Source organism: Maniola hyperantus, chromosome 25 (assembly GCF_902806685.2).
Source record: "Maniola hyperantus chromosome 25, iAphHyp1.2, whole genome shotgun sequence".
Classification (NCBI taxonomy): Eukaryota; Metazoa; Arthropoda; class Insecta; order Lepidoptera; family Nymphalidae; genus Maniola; species Maniola hyperantus.
The window spans coordinates 2,719,438-2,736,457 of record NC_048560.1 but is presented as its reverse complement, the minus strand read 5'-3'; the positions used below and the strand labels follow the sequence as shown (position 1 = coordinate 2,736,457).

At 37.9% G+C, this 17,020-nt stretch overlaps 1 pseudogene; it reads left to right on the top strand.

The window, feature by feature from the left end:
- The window catches only part of LOC117993964 (uncharacterized), a 184,655-nt pseudogene extending 170,188 nt beyond the window's left edge, over positions 1-14,467 (top strand).
- The last annotated feature ends 2,553 nt before the right edge of the window (positions 14,468-17,020 follow it).

Below are 17,020 nucleotides of genomic sequence, written 5' to 3'. Positions count from 1 at the left end.
TTTCCAGCGTAGTTTTTTTTTTTAAATTCCCAACATAAAGGAATGTTAAACAAATCTAATTTTAGACACAAGCAAAACAACCACGAAAGTTTAAAAAGTGTGTCATTCCATCTACTTCTTAATACAATATAATAATAGTGTTTTCTTTTGCCCTTAGAAAGCCGTCACAGTGAAGAATTGCGAGATCACGAACGTAACATACGACTCTCTGACACTCGGCTGGTTCCCGGACATGCGGAGGACTCGGCAGGCGTTTTATTGCAAGTCAGTTTACTGGTTACATCCTAAAACCTTTCATGTAACAAGTATTAGAAAACTATAGAATAACCTTCCTTATGTAGCCTTACTTCTTATAGAATGCTACTCGAAGGATTTTTCGTCTACTTGACCTGTATTTTCAACTTCTGCTTTACAAGAGTGTTCACATTAGTAAATTTACAAATAGATACATTGGTGTAAGTAGCTTACGTAAGTAAAACTTACGGATGTAATCGCGACCAATTCGGAATGAGTGAGACTTACAGTTTTAAATAGTAAAAACGTGTGTAAGAAACACGGGTGCTTTAGCAATAATCGCTTATAAAAATAAGCATTTTTGAATTTTGAATCCTTCGGTAATTAAAATCGGTGATGATGAATTTTTGATTTTAAACACGCAACTTCAAGATTCATTTTACTCTGAACACCATTGTGTTTTGACATTAGAACGCTAACGAAGTTGGTGCCTAAGGCCGCGAACTACACATGTAAGTTTTACTTACGTAAGTAGCTTACGTAATTAATTGACAACAAAACCTAAGGTAAATAAAAAATGCACTTATCTATTTAAATAAAAGGAAAAGTGACTAATCTATCACGCACAGCTCAAACTACTAGTCAGTTCGGGCTAAAATTTGGCAATACAAAGATTTAAAAAATCATCCTTAAAAGCGAGAAATAGGGGCTTGAAATTTGTGTAGTCCACGCGGACGAAGTCGCGACGAAGAGCTAGTGATGAGGTGTTGCATTAGTAAATTTGTCGTAAGTTAATCATGTTAGCTACTTACGTGGGTAAATCTTACAGGTGCATCCGCCGTCTTATATGCGTTGGCAAGTGTAAAACTGCATACAATGCCCGGCAAACAACTTGAGTATTGACGCGATTGGCTGGCGAATGACGGGTGCGTGCGATTGGTTGATCAGTCGGCGCGAGTGCCCGCGATTGGTGGATACGTTGACTTTCGCTTCCCGGATTCGCCAACTTTCTGACACTACGCTGTTACAAGTCCAAGTTGTTTGTCGGGCACTATACTAACTGTATAGATTTTAATACGTTGTATTTGTACAGGTATACGACATGGCAACGGGTTTGTTACTCCGGAACATAAGCAGCGAGGAGCCGCAGTTCGTAGTCTGGGGTCTATCCGGCACCAACGCCGTCGGTATATCCGTTCGGGCTTACAACAAGAAAGGGTTGAGTGAACCTTTCACGCTTTCGTCTAGCTTGCTGAAATACCCCCAGAGGCATACAGGTTTGTGATCTATACTACCTATTAATATATTTACTTAAACATCTTACAAAGAATAGAAAATACAGGATAGACTTAAAAACAAAGGGCGACCTTATCACTACAGTGATCTCTTTCAGGCAACCTGTACTAATATTATAAATGCGAAAGGGAAGAATACTGGCTGCATTTCCGCGCTGGACAGCCAGGCTGATCCGTTGTGCAAAAAATGAGCCAGCCATTCTGTCACCAGATGAAGCGAATTGCGGTGAAATGTTTCGTAATTATTTTTTAGCACTAAGATTCCATGGCCCCAGGGTCTCCACGGCAAACGGAACAAAAATGTAACTCTCGGTAAGAGAGGCATAGGCCGCTTGCAGTTTTCAGCTGTTTCTGCTGCGGCTTCCGGTCTTGATGCTGTCTCCCTGATATGACACGGGACCAATGTGTCAGCGCACGTTGCGTCCCACATTAGCGCCCGTCCCCGTTCCCAGGGAACCAGCGTCAATCCATCAGGTCTCTTGCCATCATCCCGACTAATCCCTGCCGGCTCAATGAGAAAGGACATGTCTATGGTGGCAGAGCCCTAACCTAACAATTGTCGTTTTATTTAATCAAAGTTAATTAATAGTTAAGTTTGAATCCGATTTGATATGTCAACAGTTTATATTAAGTACATTTTATTCATATAATTAGAGTACAAAAACACAATGCTACTTACGACTAATGATGTAGGTATATAATGTTTTTTACTAAACTGTATACAATTTATTCGCCATGTTGAATTTATTGACTACATTATTAGCATTTTTATTCACAAACCGTATTCATTAGTAAGTAGTTAATTGAAAGCGTAAACCAGTTCGTTCAAGTTATTTCCACGATCCATTTTTCCATTTGTATTTAAATTCGACACGCAATGGAATATTTACGTTCGTACACTTTTAAATTAAAAAGATAGGTAAATAAATGTGATAAATCATATACATAATATCGTTTTGACACGGTAGTCTGGTAAAGTAAACGAATGCTATTAATTTGCTTTTTAATTTGTGTCAAAATGTATATTTTACTAGCTTCTATCTTCGTCACCACAAACTGGTTCGTGGTGACGAAGTCAAGCTAAAATAATATGTGGTTTAAGTCACGCAAATGTGCTAATGCGCGTGGCCGCCATTTTAGTAACGTCAGCACGAGACTGAAGTTTCGAGCTGATGGTATATTTTTATTTCGGCTGACGTCAAAATGACGTCATTTCGATGTTAATGAGACATGGTGCCAGCGCAATAGCAATTTGCGGGACTTAGGTATACCAGTAATATCGTTTTGACACGGTAGTCTGAAAATTTAGTAAACGAATGCTATTAATTTGTGTTTTAATTTGTAAAACACAAATTAACAAAATGTTTATTTTATAAGTGCCGCAAATTGCTATTGCGCTGGAATAATGTCTCATTAACATCGAAATGACGTTATTTTGACGTCAGCCGAAATAAAAATATACTATCAGTTATATACTATACGTTACTAAAATGGCGGCCACGCGCATTAACAATTTGTGGGACTTGACTCTTATGGGTTCCTTTTTCTTTTCGAGGTACGGAATCCTAAAAAAACCGGCCAAGTGCGAGTCAGGCTCGCGCACCGTGGATTCCGTACTACAGTCTTATTTTATCGACATTTTGCACGATAATTCAAAAACTATGATGCATAAGAATAAATAAAATCTATTTTAGAATGCACAGGTAAAGCACTTTCATATGATACCGCACTTGATATAGTTATCTTACTTCGAAAATTTAAAATACTAATTAGTTCATGACCACAATTTAATTTTTTTTGTGTGATGTAACCCTAAATTTTCAGTTTTCACATTTTTCCCCTAATGTCTGCTATAAGACCTACCTACCTGCCAAATTTCATGATAATAAGTCAACGGGAAGTACCTTGTAGGTTTCTTGACAGACCGACAGACAGACAGACAGACAACAAAGTGATCCTATAAGGGTTCCATTTTTCCTTTTGAGGTACGGAATCCTAAAAAATGTGTCTATTCTATTCTAAGGAACCTTTTAAGTTCCTCGTAGCTGATCATTCCTTTGGTTGTAGCCAACGTGCCCGTCCGAGTGGAATTGACCACGGTTCTCGTGACAGTGCTGTGCGCGGTGGCCATCATAGCGGCCGTCACAGCCGTCTCCGCGTTCGTCTTCTGCTGGAAATACTGCAACAAGAGAGATGGTGAGATTTATAACTCACTACAGGTCTCCTTTCAGCATGCGAAAGGTTTGACCACAGTCCAGGCGGACATCTGGGGTCCTTTTTCAAAGACCTATTTTTTAATTTCTAAATTTCTGGTCTGGTCTGGTGGGAGGCTTCGGCTGTGGCTAGTTACCACCCTACCGGCAAAGCCGTGCCTACGCACGCACATAGTACTGAAATTGTATAACTCAAACGTCGACAAAGGAATTAGTAATAGATACATAATATATAACAATTCTACAGATATCAACTTGTTTACAGATATGAAGAATGAGAAAACACATCGAAAACAAGACGAGATATCTAACATACCACTCACTGGGACTACTGAATGCGAAAGCGTTGACAGCTTAGGTAAGTTTCTAGGCTGTAACCAGAAAACTTTACATAGTTATAATCTATAGGTAATCTTCTCTATGTATATATAAAATGAAGTGCTGAATGTGTTGCTGACGGCTGAACCGATTTCGCTAAATCTTTTTTCATAATATTCCTTGAAGTACGAATTAAAAAAAAATCCTGAAAAAGAATCGACTGTTAAGCGGTATGAAGATCGCCGGGGCAGCTAGTTGATAATATTAATAAAAAAATTGTAGCTAATTTATAAGAAAGTCTTAAGGGCCGGACCGCATTACAGCGATGCTGCGCGGCGGCGCAGCGTGTCGCTTCGCTTTCCTTTAAAATATTCTCTATGTGGTGATGTCGTACGAAATGATTGAAGTAATATTTTAACACTTTGTGCCGCGCTGTGCAGCGCCGCTGTAATGTGCTCCGGCCTTTAGATAAAATAGCGCCGACAAATTATAAATAGACAAGCGCTTGTAATGTCACACAGTCAATTATCTCAGCACTAACTCAACAGACTATTAAAATTTATCATTCCTTTGTCACCAGATAAGAATCCAGACATAATACCAATTGAGGGTAAAATTAGCGATAATTGCTCCAATAAATCGTCAGCGACTGACTACAGTTCAATAAGACCGCTGCTTTCCAAGTCCGAACCAGATAAATATGATTCCAACTGCGAACGCCATTATGACCACAATGAACCATGCAGCCAATACGTCCAAGTTAGACCATTAGACTTCAGAGTACACCAGTTCCAACATGGCATACAGATGCCCAACATTGGTCCAAGCATACAGGGTTATACAAACATGAATCACATGCCCAATGTTGGACCAAATGAATGCAGAGCGTCGTATGACAAAGTGTACGAGAATTGGTTGAAGTATAAAAATTCTTTGCCGCTGAATACTAGTGGATTGGTAAGTTGTTTCTTTTAAATGATTAAATTTGCACGTATATTCGCACCTAGTTTAGGCCACATGACCAGTTGGACCAATAGATTGCTGGGCGCAGCAAGAACTTATCTGTTAGCAGGTAAAATAACACTTCATTGCAAAAGACATTACGACAACAACGAACCTTGCCGCTAATACTAGGATACTAGTTAGACGATTAAACTCCAGAGTTCACCAAATTCCAATATGGCATACAAATGCCCAAATTTGGTCCAATCATACGGGGTTATACAAACATGAGTCACATGCCCAATGTTGGACCAAATAAATGTAGAGCGTCTTACGGCTAAGTTTACGAGAATTTGTTGAAGTATTAAAATTGTTTGCCGCTGAACACTACTTGATAGGTAAGTAATTAATATTATTAATAGTAATAAGTAAATAAGGTAATTTTGTTATACTTGCATAAATACACACATCTAGATTAGACCACATGACCAGTGTTGGACCGATATGTACCACCAATTCCAACATGTCGGTTGCAGGTGCCGAACATTGGCCCAAGCGTACAGGGTTATATTTTGTATGTATCTATATTCTAAACAGCATAAATATTTAATTTTTGTATTTGGCACTATTAAAAATGTTTCATTATTTTCACAGAAACATTACATTGCAAAAACCTGTCTAAAGAAAAAGCTAATATGTTATCATCAAAATTAAAAACGAAATTACAAACATAAGTATTAATTTTTACGAACTTGGAAGATTTAATAAAAAGCTCTTATTTATTTGCAATACATAACAATACAGAATCTTCTTAATGTTAGTAAAGATAGATGCAGACGGCCGATTTTTGTCTAGGTCTGATTTATATCAAATAACGGTGGGCGACTTTACGCGCGATGTTGGACTAACACCGATACAACAGAAACCGTTGCGTTCCAACGTCAGTTCTCCGTAGTGCGTGCTTACTCACTTGTCTACTGACTTATACATAAAAAAGGTCTTCGATTCGATTTTCGATATTGGTTTGAGAAATTATAGCTACATTCGTTGGTTTGGTGGGTTTCGGCCATGAAAAATTGACACTATACCGATTTTGATTCTGCTAGGAGCTACCCTGCTACATATAAACCGGTCAATTAGGTATTGTTTATTCAGGACCAATACTCACCACTACACCAGGGAAGTCCTCAAAACCCTCTTAGGGCCTTTGTGCACTCATCCGTGATTTTACGGATCCGTAAAAAAAATGCGAATCGAATGTACATATTTGTATGACAGCCACTTCGAAGAATCACGGATACGAACCGAATACGGAAGAGTACACAAACGCCCTTATATTGAGAATGACTGCGAAATGTCCCGTATCTTATTTTTGGCGAAATTTGTGGTGCGCCTTTTATCTGTCGTCTGCGGTTACTCGTATACGCGATCTTATCAATGTCACTTGCTAACAATGATAAATATCTAAGAGTGGAGTCGTTTTTTCCTTATTAATGTCTGCGTAGTAACAACTCCAGTTTGTAATTATCTAAATTACTCGCTGTCTGCCTTCGCTCGGTTTCTCGATTTTATGAACTTGAGGACTGAGATACTTAAATCGAGCGGAATTTCGTGAAAATCCGAATTTCGGAAATCCTTAATTCCAATCCGGGAAACGCCCATTCTTGGCCAAAATTTATCCATTAATGTTATGAATACTAAAAAAAAACTTATTTAATGACTGAAATATTGCTCGTAACGGTTTGTGCGTAACACTCACTCTCTAAAAAAGTTGCTTTAAATTTTAAACTCTTTTGTATCCTCTTTCATCATCTTCACCCATCGCTAGCCCCACTACTCAGCACAGGTCTCCTCTCAGAAGAGAAAGGTTTAGGTCATAATCTACCGCGGTGGTCAAGTGCGTAATCACGATATATCCTCTTTAGAGTTTAAGAATGACATGTTCTGAACTAAGTACACACCTTATCATCATCATTATCCTCAACCGATACACGTCCACTGCTGGACATAGGTCTCTTGTAGGGACTTCCACACGCCACGGTCTTGCGCCACGATCAAACGGCTCCCTGCGACTCGTCTGATGTCGTCAGTCCACCTAGTGGGGGGTCTTCCAACACTGCGTCTTCCGGTACGAGGTCGCCATTCCAGCATCTTGGGACCCCAACGTCTATCGGTTTTACGAACTATGTGCCCTGCCCATTGCCACTTCAGCTTCGCAACCCGTTGAGCTATGTCGGTTACTCTAGTTCTCCTACGGATCTCCTCATTTCACACGTAGTAGTACACACCTAGTTAAAATGTAAATTTTGTCTCTGCAACCAAAGACCTCGTTTCACTTGAGATCGTACTTAATCCTTGTAACATATTCTAGTGTCTACTCCCTACTATACAAGGATAAGTGTTAATACCATTACAAACTACAAGAGCTGAAAATGTCCAAAGTGCATTTAAATTAGCTATCTTAAAGTACTAAACCTAAACGACTACTAATTAAACTAATTACTTAGGGCTTTATTGTAGTAAAGCGTACCATTATACATGCCACTAAACCCAAAAATCTCATTTCTCATTTTAACCGAAACTATCATCATCATCATCATGATGAACCTATCGCCGGCTTACTACTGAGCGCTGTCCTCTCAGAATGAGAAAGGGTTTGGCCATAGTCTACTACGCTGGCCAAGTGCGGATTGGCAGACTTCTCATACCTTTGAGAACATTATGGAAAACCCTAAGGCACGCAGGTTTCCTCACGATGTTTTCGTTCCGCACTTGGCCAGCGTAGTAGACTTTGGCTAAAACCCTTTTCACTCTGAGAGGAGACCCGTGCTCTGTAGTGAGCCGGTGATGGGTTGATCATGATGATGTTTTCCTTCACCCTTAAACCGAGTCATCATCATCATGATCAACCCATCACCGGCTCACTACAAAGTACGGGTCTCCTCTCAAAGTGAGAAGGGTTTTGGCCATAGTCTACCACGCTGGCCATATGCGGATTGGTAGACTTCACATACCTTTAAGAACATGAAGAACTCTCAGGTATGCAGGTTTCCTCACGATGTTTTCCTTCACCGTTAAAGCAAGTGATATTTAATTAGTTAAAACGCACATTACTCCGAAAAGTTAGAGGTGCATGCCCGGGATCGAACCCCCTACCTCCCGATTAGGAGGCGGATGTCTTAACCACTAGGCTATCATAGCTGAAAGTATAAAAGTTTCTTACTTTGCAGTTACCAGTGGAGCAATGTCTGCCGCCAGAACTGTACCAACCTGGGATATACAGTGGGCTAAGAAACCCGCTGCACCTAGCCCAGATGCCAGAAATCGACCCGTACCATTTGGAACCAGGTCTAATGCAGGATTTTAGGACGAACACACCCCCAGTGCGGGTTAACCCTGAGAATTCTAGCGTTTATTACAATAAGACTTCGTTGGATCGGGGTACTAGCACACTGCCACATAGGAAAACTAGCGGTGAGTTGATTTGTTAAGTATTTATTAGGTTTATTAGTTGTATCCTCAAAGAGAAGCAGAGTCCCTCTACTAGCGATATATCTAAATATATAAAAGGAAAAGGACTGACTGACTGATCTATCAACGCACAGCTCAAACTACTGGATGAATCGGGCTGTTTAGCATGCAGATAGCTATTATGACCTAGGCATCCACTTAGAAAGGATTTTTCAAAATTCAACCCCTAAGGGGGTGAAATAGGGGTTTGAAATTTGTGTAGTCCACGCCGACGAAGTCGCGAGCATAAGCTAGTTATGGAATAAAACTCTGTGCATCTATAGGTCGAGATTGCAATCGGGGTGGGGACGCCCCGCATACCTGCGCTAACCCTGTGCGGGATAGCGCGGGTGACGTGCGGGTGTGCGGGGCGTCCCCCCTTCTCATACCTCGATTACGATCTCGACTTGTCGCGAACTATAGCTAAGATAGCTGAAATCACGCTGAAATTGATCCCTATGATGTAGAACCAGGTCTACTCTATAAAAGTTCTTTGAACTTGGTACCAAATACTATTCCATGTTGCAATACTAAAGTGAGTTAGTTGGGTAAATCTAAAACTTCTTCGCCCAAAAGTTTTGAAGGCAATGTCCGAATTTAGTTGTTTTGTTTGACTTTGTTTAGGCACTTTGTTGCTGGATAGCTAAATGGGTACTTAGGTACCCATTTAGCTATCCAGCAACAAAGTCGGTCAGCAGAACATTAGTGCTCTGCTGACCGAACTTTGAGCTACACGACACTTGTCGCATGATGACACAAGCGTCGCGCGATCGACTAATAACGTCGCATGTAGCGTTTACTTACCACAAAGTGCTCTCACTATACTCTTATATCTAGACTTTGAGAACGCGCACGCGACAGCGACACACGTGGACACGCGGCACTTGCACGCTGCTTTGTATAGAAATGTATGGAGCACTAGCTGATGCCCGCGACTTCGTACACGTGGATTTAAGTTTTTATAAATCCCATGAAAACTTTAATTTTCCGGCATAAAAAGTAGCCTATGTCACTCTCCAGGTCTTTAACTATATCCATGCAAAAAATCACGTCAATCGGTTGCTCCGTTGCGACATGATTGAAGGACAAACCAACAAACAAACACACTTACGCATTTATAATATGGGTATTGGGTACTGATTTGAGACGAGCGACCGCAACACGCGACATTTTGCCATAGTTGACAGTCAATCGCGCGACACTATCACGTATCGCCGTCGCCTGTCATGGTCGCTTAGCTCAAAGTCTACCACTCCATGCTTTCATCTGACAAACATCCAGTCGCTTATTATCAAGAACCTAAAAAATTCCATTAGTTACTGTGACAAGCACTTAAGTAAAAACAAAATATTTGCAAGTCAGCTTTTCATGAGTGTCAAGTCAAGGGTGCTATTTAAATTCAGTCTCTAGGGATTAATAAGGCGTGAAAATAATTGACTTGACACTTGCTAAACTGTTTTTTTCATAACATAATTGCTGTTTGCGTTAGAATCAGTACCCTTATTATAAATGCGAAAGTGTGTTTGTTACGTGGTTTGTCCTTCAATCACTTCGTAACGGTGCAACGGATTTTTTGCATAGGTATACACAAAGACCTGGAGAGTGACATGGGCTACTTTTTATCCCGGAAAATCAAAGAGTTCCCACGGGATTTTTAAAAACCTAATTCCACGCGGACGAAGTCGCGGGCATCAGCTAGCTAAAAGCAGCTAAAAGAAGAATTTTGGAATTCACGATCTCTAAGTTTGCTCAGGTCTGGTCTGGTAGGAGATCTCAGTCGTGTTTGCTATCACCTTATCTGATAGATGCCCATTTCATCATACCGATCATCATCTCAACCCATCCTCGGCCCAGTATGTACCTACTGAGATTTGGCAGGAATCCCGTGCTCAGAATGAGAAGGGTTTAGGCTGAGTCCACCACGCCGGCCAAGTGCGTGTTGGCAGACTTCAGAGAATTTCGGTCAGCATATTAGTCTGGCCATTCAACGAGGTAACGCTGCCAGCGTTTTGGGCACCCTGCCTCGTTGCGGTGGTTTAGATGATATTTTCGATCTGTAATTTTTATGTTCTAGAATAAGTTTGGTATTTTTGTTTATTGTATTTTCATTTGAATATAAAATATAAATAAACCTTCAGAGAATTAACTCTAAATTGTTACAGGTGGAGGTGCCCCCCCCCCCCCTCGCCCACCCCTCCATTTATTCTGAAATAATTTAATTTAACACCTGAGCAATAAGTCTAAAAATTTCACTTGTTACTTTCTGTTCTTGTTAATTTCACATAAGTCTCTACTTTTGGGGCCGCATTTGAAGCATTTGAAGACTGTGTATCTACGAGATTTGAAATATACACACAGTCTACGAGATTGTAGCTGCAACTAAATAATGCATTTAATTTTGTTCACAGTAACCACATCGCAACTAGAAATGAAACCTAGCGGGCCGAAATCCGTCGAAACCAATTCTAGACACTCCGAAGAAAAACCCGAGGGTAGGTGAGAAAACACGGAGTTTTACGCAGAAACCAAAATGTAGTTCCGCACAACGTGATTTAGTGACTATGTGGACAATTATAACATTAAAAAAAACTTTAAAAACCTATACTTAGTGGTAGCGACACACTTGCCGAAAGAACGGCGCCGAAAATTCGGTTTAATACGCTCGCAATATTTTTTAAGTTACCTATGACACATCTACTGAATTTCTAATGCGTTCAGCGTAGCGCCGTACCTTCTGTTGGGTGATTACTTCGGCTAGAACTCATTCAATGTATTTTGCATAGCAAGCGACACATTACGAAACGCGTGTACTTCTTCTTTTAAGCCCTCTATAATAGCCAATATTGTAATAAAATCCATCTTTCTGGGCAATTCAACATTGCCGGTGTCGCAACTGCACACCAAAAGTGACGACACCGGCTGACGACGACGCCACATAGGTACCTACCGCGTACGAAATTTTTCGTCGCGCAAAGCGCTGATTCTAAACGCCCGCCCGTCCAACTGTTCGGCGCGTTTGGTGTGTCACGGCAACCGAATACTACGACCGACAGTTCAGTCGCTGAAGTATCGGCGCCGTACGTTCAGCAGGTGTGTCGCTACCCTAAGGGAGTTTGTGCACTAGATAAATCCGAATTTGAGTAAATGCTTTCAACTAACGGCTTCTAAAGACATTGTTACGGGCCGCCATCTTTTAAAGAAATCATTTTCGAATTGAATTTCGAATAGAATTGAGTTTTTGTCTCTATCATTTGTATGAGATTACGTAACAGATAGAGGCCTATACTAACTTCTCTCTGTGGATAGACTATATATGTAGTAATGACAAACATAAATTCGAGACATATTTATTGTGCTTATTTTTTCGTAATTTTTTTTAATAAAAATTCTGGAAGCAGTGCACAAGACCCCTTAAAGACTTTCTCGCAATCGGCTTTATTCGAAAGCAAATTGTTTCAATAATGTTTGAATTGTAATTGTAATTTAAAATAATAACGGAAACAAACTTTTGAAACGCGATCGATCATTTGGATTTCGATTGTAGAAAAACTTTAACCTCAAAGTGAAATGGAACTTAATGATTTCGTTTTAAAGTTTGATTTATGTTATACATCTACATCTAAAACTTGTAATAAAAATGAATAGTACTCAAGAACCGACTTATGCGTAGTGGAGCTTAGGTCCATTTTACTCTGACGTTAAAATGTTTCGATAGCTATTTGAAATCGACGTTGCCAGTATTTACTATGACGCGGCGTTTTAAAAGTATGTGTCCATCTTAATACCCTGTTATATTAAAGTGTCCTTTCTCATTAAGTTTCCCATAATATTGAAACAATGTGATTATTCAAATAATTTTGAAAGCTATTTATTAATGTGAAACAAATATGTATCTTTTTCTGTCCTTTATTGGTAAAACTTTTGCGAACCATAGTAAAAATAAGTAATAATAAAAAATATCTGTCTAAGTTTGTATGGTAAAGTTTTACCAATAGTTAGGTTTTAAAATAAAAGACGTGAAAAATGTTAATTTTGTTTTTATTAAAATTTATTATATTATAATGCCTCTGGTACACAAAAAACCTACGTGTTTGGCCAAACACATTGATGTGTCTTAGGCTCTTTACTTTTGTTGATTAAAATGTATAACATTTATTGTCAAATCTATGAAAATATTACAAAATAATATTATGTCAATTGTGCTTAAAAATATAAATAATTGTTGTCTTAACTTCTTTCTAACGGCTTAAGACTGAGATTTTAATATATAATATAGGTAATTTATCGATTGTTTATATAAATATCTATTAATTAATAATAAATAATCTAAATATGGACGTGAATATGAAAATTGCATATTAATAAAAACATTATTATTGTTGTAAAATTGTATATATTTATTGTAAATAGTTAAAAGTTATTCGATGTACAGATAAATAAATGAATAAATAATAATTAATAGAGAATGTTGCCATAATAGATAAGAATTTAATTTTTATTAGAAAGTTTTGTTTAAGACGTGATGCGATTCGAGACAACATTTGCATTGTTTTGAACTTACTAAATTCACTTTTTCAGAAGAAATCGCAGAAAACTTTGACATACTGGGTTGGGACTTTCACGTTTATCTTTTAATTTAACTAAACAAAAAGCAATAGGTTACCTACTTCAGATTGTAAATTATAAATGTAAATTCATTTGCAGATTAAAAAATTGACATATTTTTTTCAAAGCAAAGTTTTTCTTTGCTAGGTACCAATTTTAAGTTAAAATCATAATTTCGATTATCGATTGAGGTTATAAAATATGTCGATCAAAAGTTTTAACTTTAGAGGCTAAACACCTGATTTTATGACTAAATCAGTTAAATAAAAATCGTGTACTTCGTATTTCATGTAAACTTTAAAAAAAGCTTTTGAAAGACCCAATTTTTCAAAAAATACATAAAACACTGTCTCGTATCGCGTCTAGTTAGAAACAAACCTAAAAAATTAATCATAAGAAATCACGAGCTTCTCGGGAAGTTGAAAATTACCAATTGGCTTAAGTATTATACTTATATTGATTAGTCTATGCGCACACCAACCGATTTTTCATTTAGATAACTCCAACACGATACCTAACCGCGCTTGCAATTTAAAGACAACGATCGGTCTATAGTAGATAGATGACTTGTAAATTGTACCAGCAGCGGCTAGCATTTTCCTGCAACTTCGTTTGCGTGGATCCCGTTCGAATTTCTTAAAATATTTTATTTTATTCAGATACAAGTTAGCCCTTGACTGCAATCTTACCCGGTGGTAAGTGATGATGCAGTCTAAGATGAAATCGGGATAACCAGGAAAGGGTATGATAGTTTTGAAATAAAAGGGAATAGGGGTTTGAAATTTGTATAGTCCACGCGGACAAAGTCGCGAGCATAAGCAAGTTTAGTAGCTAAATACTATCGGCTGATCAAAAGATAGAGGTTTAGAAGGTAAATATCCGATTTTATAAATAAATCGGTTAAATAAAAATCGTGTCGTGTGCGCCTATACTTATTATTATAGGATCTTAATTTTTAGTTTATAATCGTACTTATTGTGAAAAATTATACTTAATTGTTTTTTATTATTATTATAAAAAGCGTGTTTATGTGTATCTCTTTCATATTAAATTTCAGCTCTCTTTTTTGTATCTCACTCGGAACTGTATTAACAGTATAATAATTTTTTGTATGTCTAAAGTTAGTTACTATCAGTTTTTTTTTTGGCAAAAAAATGTTGTGTTATAAAGTTTCAATAATAAATGTCGATTTGAAATAATATAACATGTTGGCGATGGCGATTAATTTAAAAGAAAAATAATATTTTTACGTTTGTATTAAAAAAATAATGATAGTGTGACACAAAGTATTACGAAATTGTTAAAGTACTTACCTACATTTCATGATAATTTTCATTTCTTTGAAAGAAATAAATGTAATTTATATGTGAAAAAAGTATTTTTATTTCTTCCCTTCAGTCAATGTATAATGCGTAAAAAATGAACTCTGATTAATATAAAAAAAATAGGTAAGTTTCCAACAAAATTTTCTTACTTCTATTACTGCAGATTATTTTGTTCTTCAAAAGTTAAAATAATTGTAAAGGTAACTCACGAACAACTTTCAAAGTTTCCTACAGAGAAATTTCTCAGTTAATTTATTCAGGTGCATAAATTAAATAAGAATTTCCTTATCAGCTGAAAATAACTTGAAGATAACTTTGGGCGAATGGATAAGTGCTGTATGCTATAATACTCTATCCGCGGAAAGAAGTTATTATTAAAAGGTTAACGCCCACTGAGATTTTCGTCTCTATCATTGGTATCGGATTACGTAAGAGAGAGAGCGCTATACTAACTTCTTTCCGCGGATAGAGTATATCACGTGATCTTGATCTTACGCCTGCTATAAGACCTACCTACCTGCCAAATTTCTAGATTCTAAGGTCAACGGGAAGTAGGTATAGGTTTCTTAATAGACAGACATACAGACAACGAAGTGATGCTATAAGGTTTTCTTTTTTCCACCTAAAGCACGAATGCGGACCAATCAAAAGGGAGAAAGTTCAAACTACCATGAGAACAAAATGGAATTCCGTTCCCGGTATCCCCTAATGCCAATTGGGTATTTTCCTACTTTTGAATTTGATAAATATTATTACTTTATTATAAACTAGGATAAAAATAATGACGTACCTACACTGAAAAAAATATTAAAATTCAACAAAGATTTACAAAGTTACAGGCATTTTAATTTTGGAGTGGGAGGGGGTCTTCTATCCCTTTCTCGCAAAACGAAAATTTGTATAAAACCGCACGAAGCTACTATGGCATTAGTAGGTGTGACGTCAAACTGCTGTATCGCTATCTCTGTCTAATCAGAAATATTTAAATGCTTAAAACTTTTTTGTTATTTGATCGATTTAATTAGTTTTTTCAGTTTACGTCATTATTTTTATTCTAGTTTATAATAAAGTAATAAAAAAGTTGGAGTCAAATAACCAATTTTCGATTTTCGAATAGGTATGATGAAAAGTCTATTGTTTACTCCTTGCTAATTTAGAAACATGAGAACAAGCTCCACGGATAAACATCGCCCGTGGCGTCACGAGGCTGCGTAAGAAATTTTGAGTTATGTGGCAAAAAAGCTGCTTTAGACAGTGGTCCGACCGCCGACGATGAAAGAAAAACGAGTAGAACTAGAAAATTAAACGAGTTGGCGATCAGCGAGAAGCGAGTGTGTAGTTTCGATAGTTTTGTCGCCGGGCTATAAGCGAGTGTGCAAGTGCGACGAGCGATTACTCGCGCCATTCGCCCGCGGGCGCTCAGTCCTGTGCAAACCTGCGCGCGCGTTACATGCGTTCAAGCGAGCGAGCATCGCGATTCGCGAAACATCGATTATTTTTGAGAGCTCGTCGGTCAGCGACAAAACTAGTAAAGCGAATCGTCGCCGGCAGTGTGAACAGTCAGAGAGCAACTTTTCATATTATACTTATGCATCTATTTCGTTTACACGGAATGTACATTTATTGTGCGTTTCTTGAGAGAGAAAATCACCGATAGTTAGTAGTTTCCTCGCCGGCGCGCGGTCGGACCACTGCCTAAAGCTGCTTTAATACCATAAATAATTCAGGAGCAAAAATTGCCTCCTTGGAACTAAGTATGAGATGTTATCTTGCCGTGCAAAATGAGTCTGAAAAAGTTTGTAAAGTTTGGCATGAAAATAACATTTGCCGAAATTGGATTTGTAAGCATTTACCGTAATAATTGGTAGGTATTGGGAGGTTAAAAATAAATTTTGATTCACAGTTGAGCAGAGAGATAAAAATGGGTAAAAAGCCTCTAATAACTGGGAATTGGAAGTGGAAGGATCTGGGAAGTGGGAACCCACCGCATTAGTATCCCAAGAAAACTCCAACCATATTATTATGATTAATGGACGACCCTCAGTAATGAGGAACATGAAGCAGAGAGAGAGAGAGAGAAATGGTACAGTACGCGGCCGATAGTAATGTACATTGATCTTTAGAAGGAGATAGCAGATTTGTACAGCACTGTCTCGGTCGTTGAGACCGACAAAAAGTCATAAAGGTATGAGTGACAGATACAAGGCTCTACAAAGCCGAAATGTCATTCTAAAGGCCGATGTACATTACTTTCGGCCGCGTACTGTACCTGAATTATTAAGTTTTATCGTTGTCCTAAATTAGATATTCAATATCATAGTTACCCTACTTACTTTACAGTCTGATAGATTTGCATCGAGTTTCAAATTTCAATAAATCAATATTCTCTAAAAAATTTACCAAAATAGTTAAGTGACAACAGTTAAAACTCTATTAGAGTGGACAATAAATAAAGCCAGACAAACACATTTGACACCATTTCTGTTTTATAGATATTTTACAGTCCGATATAGGTCAATGGTTGAACCGTCAACGCTTTAATTACAGTTTTATGTTACCCGCCACGCTGACAAATAGG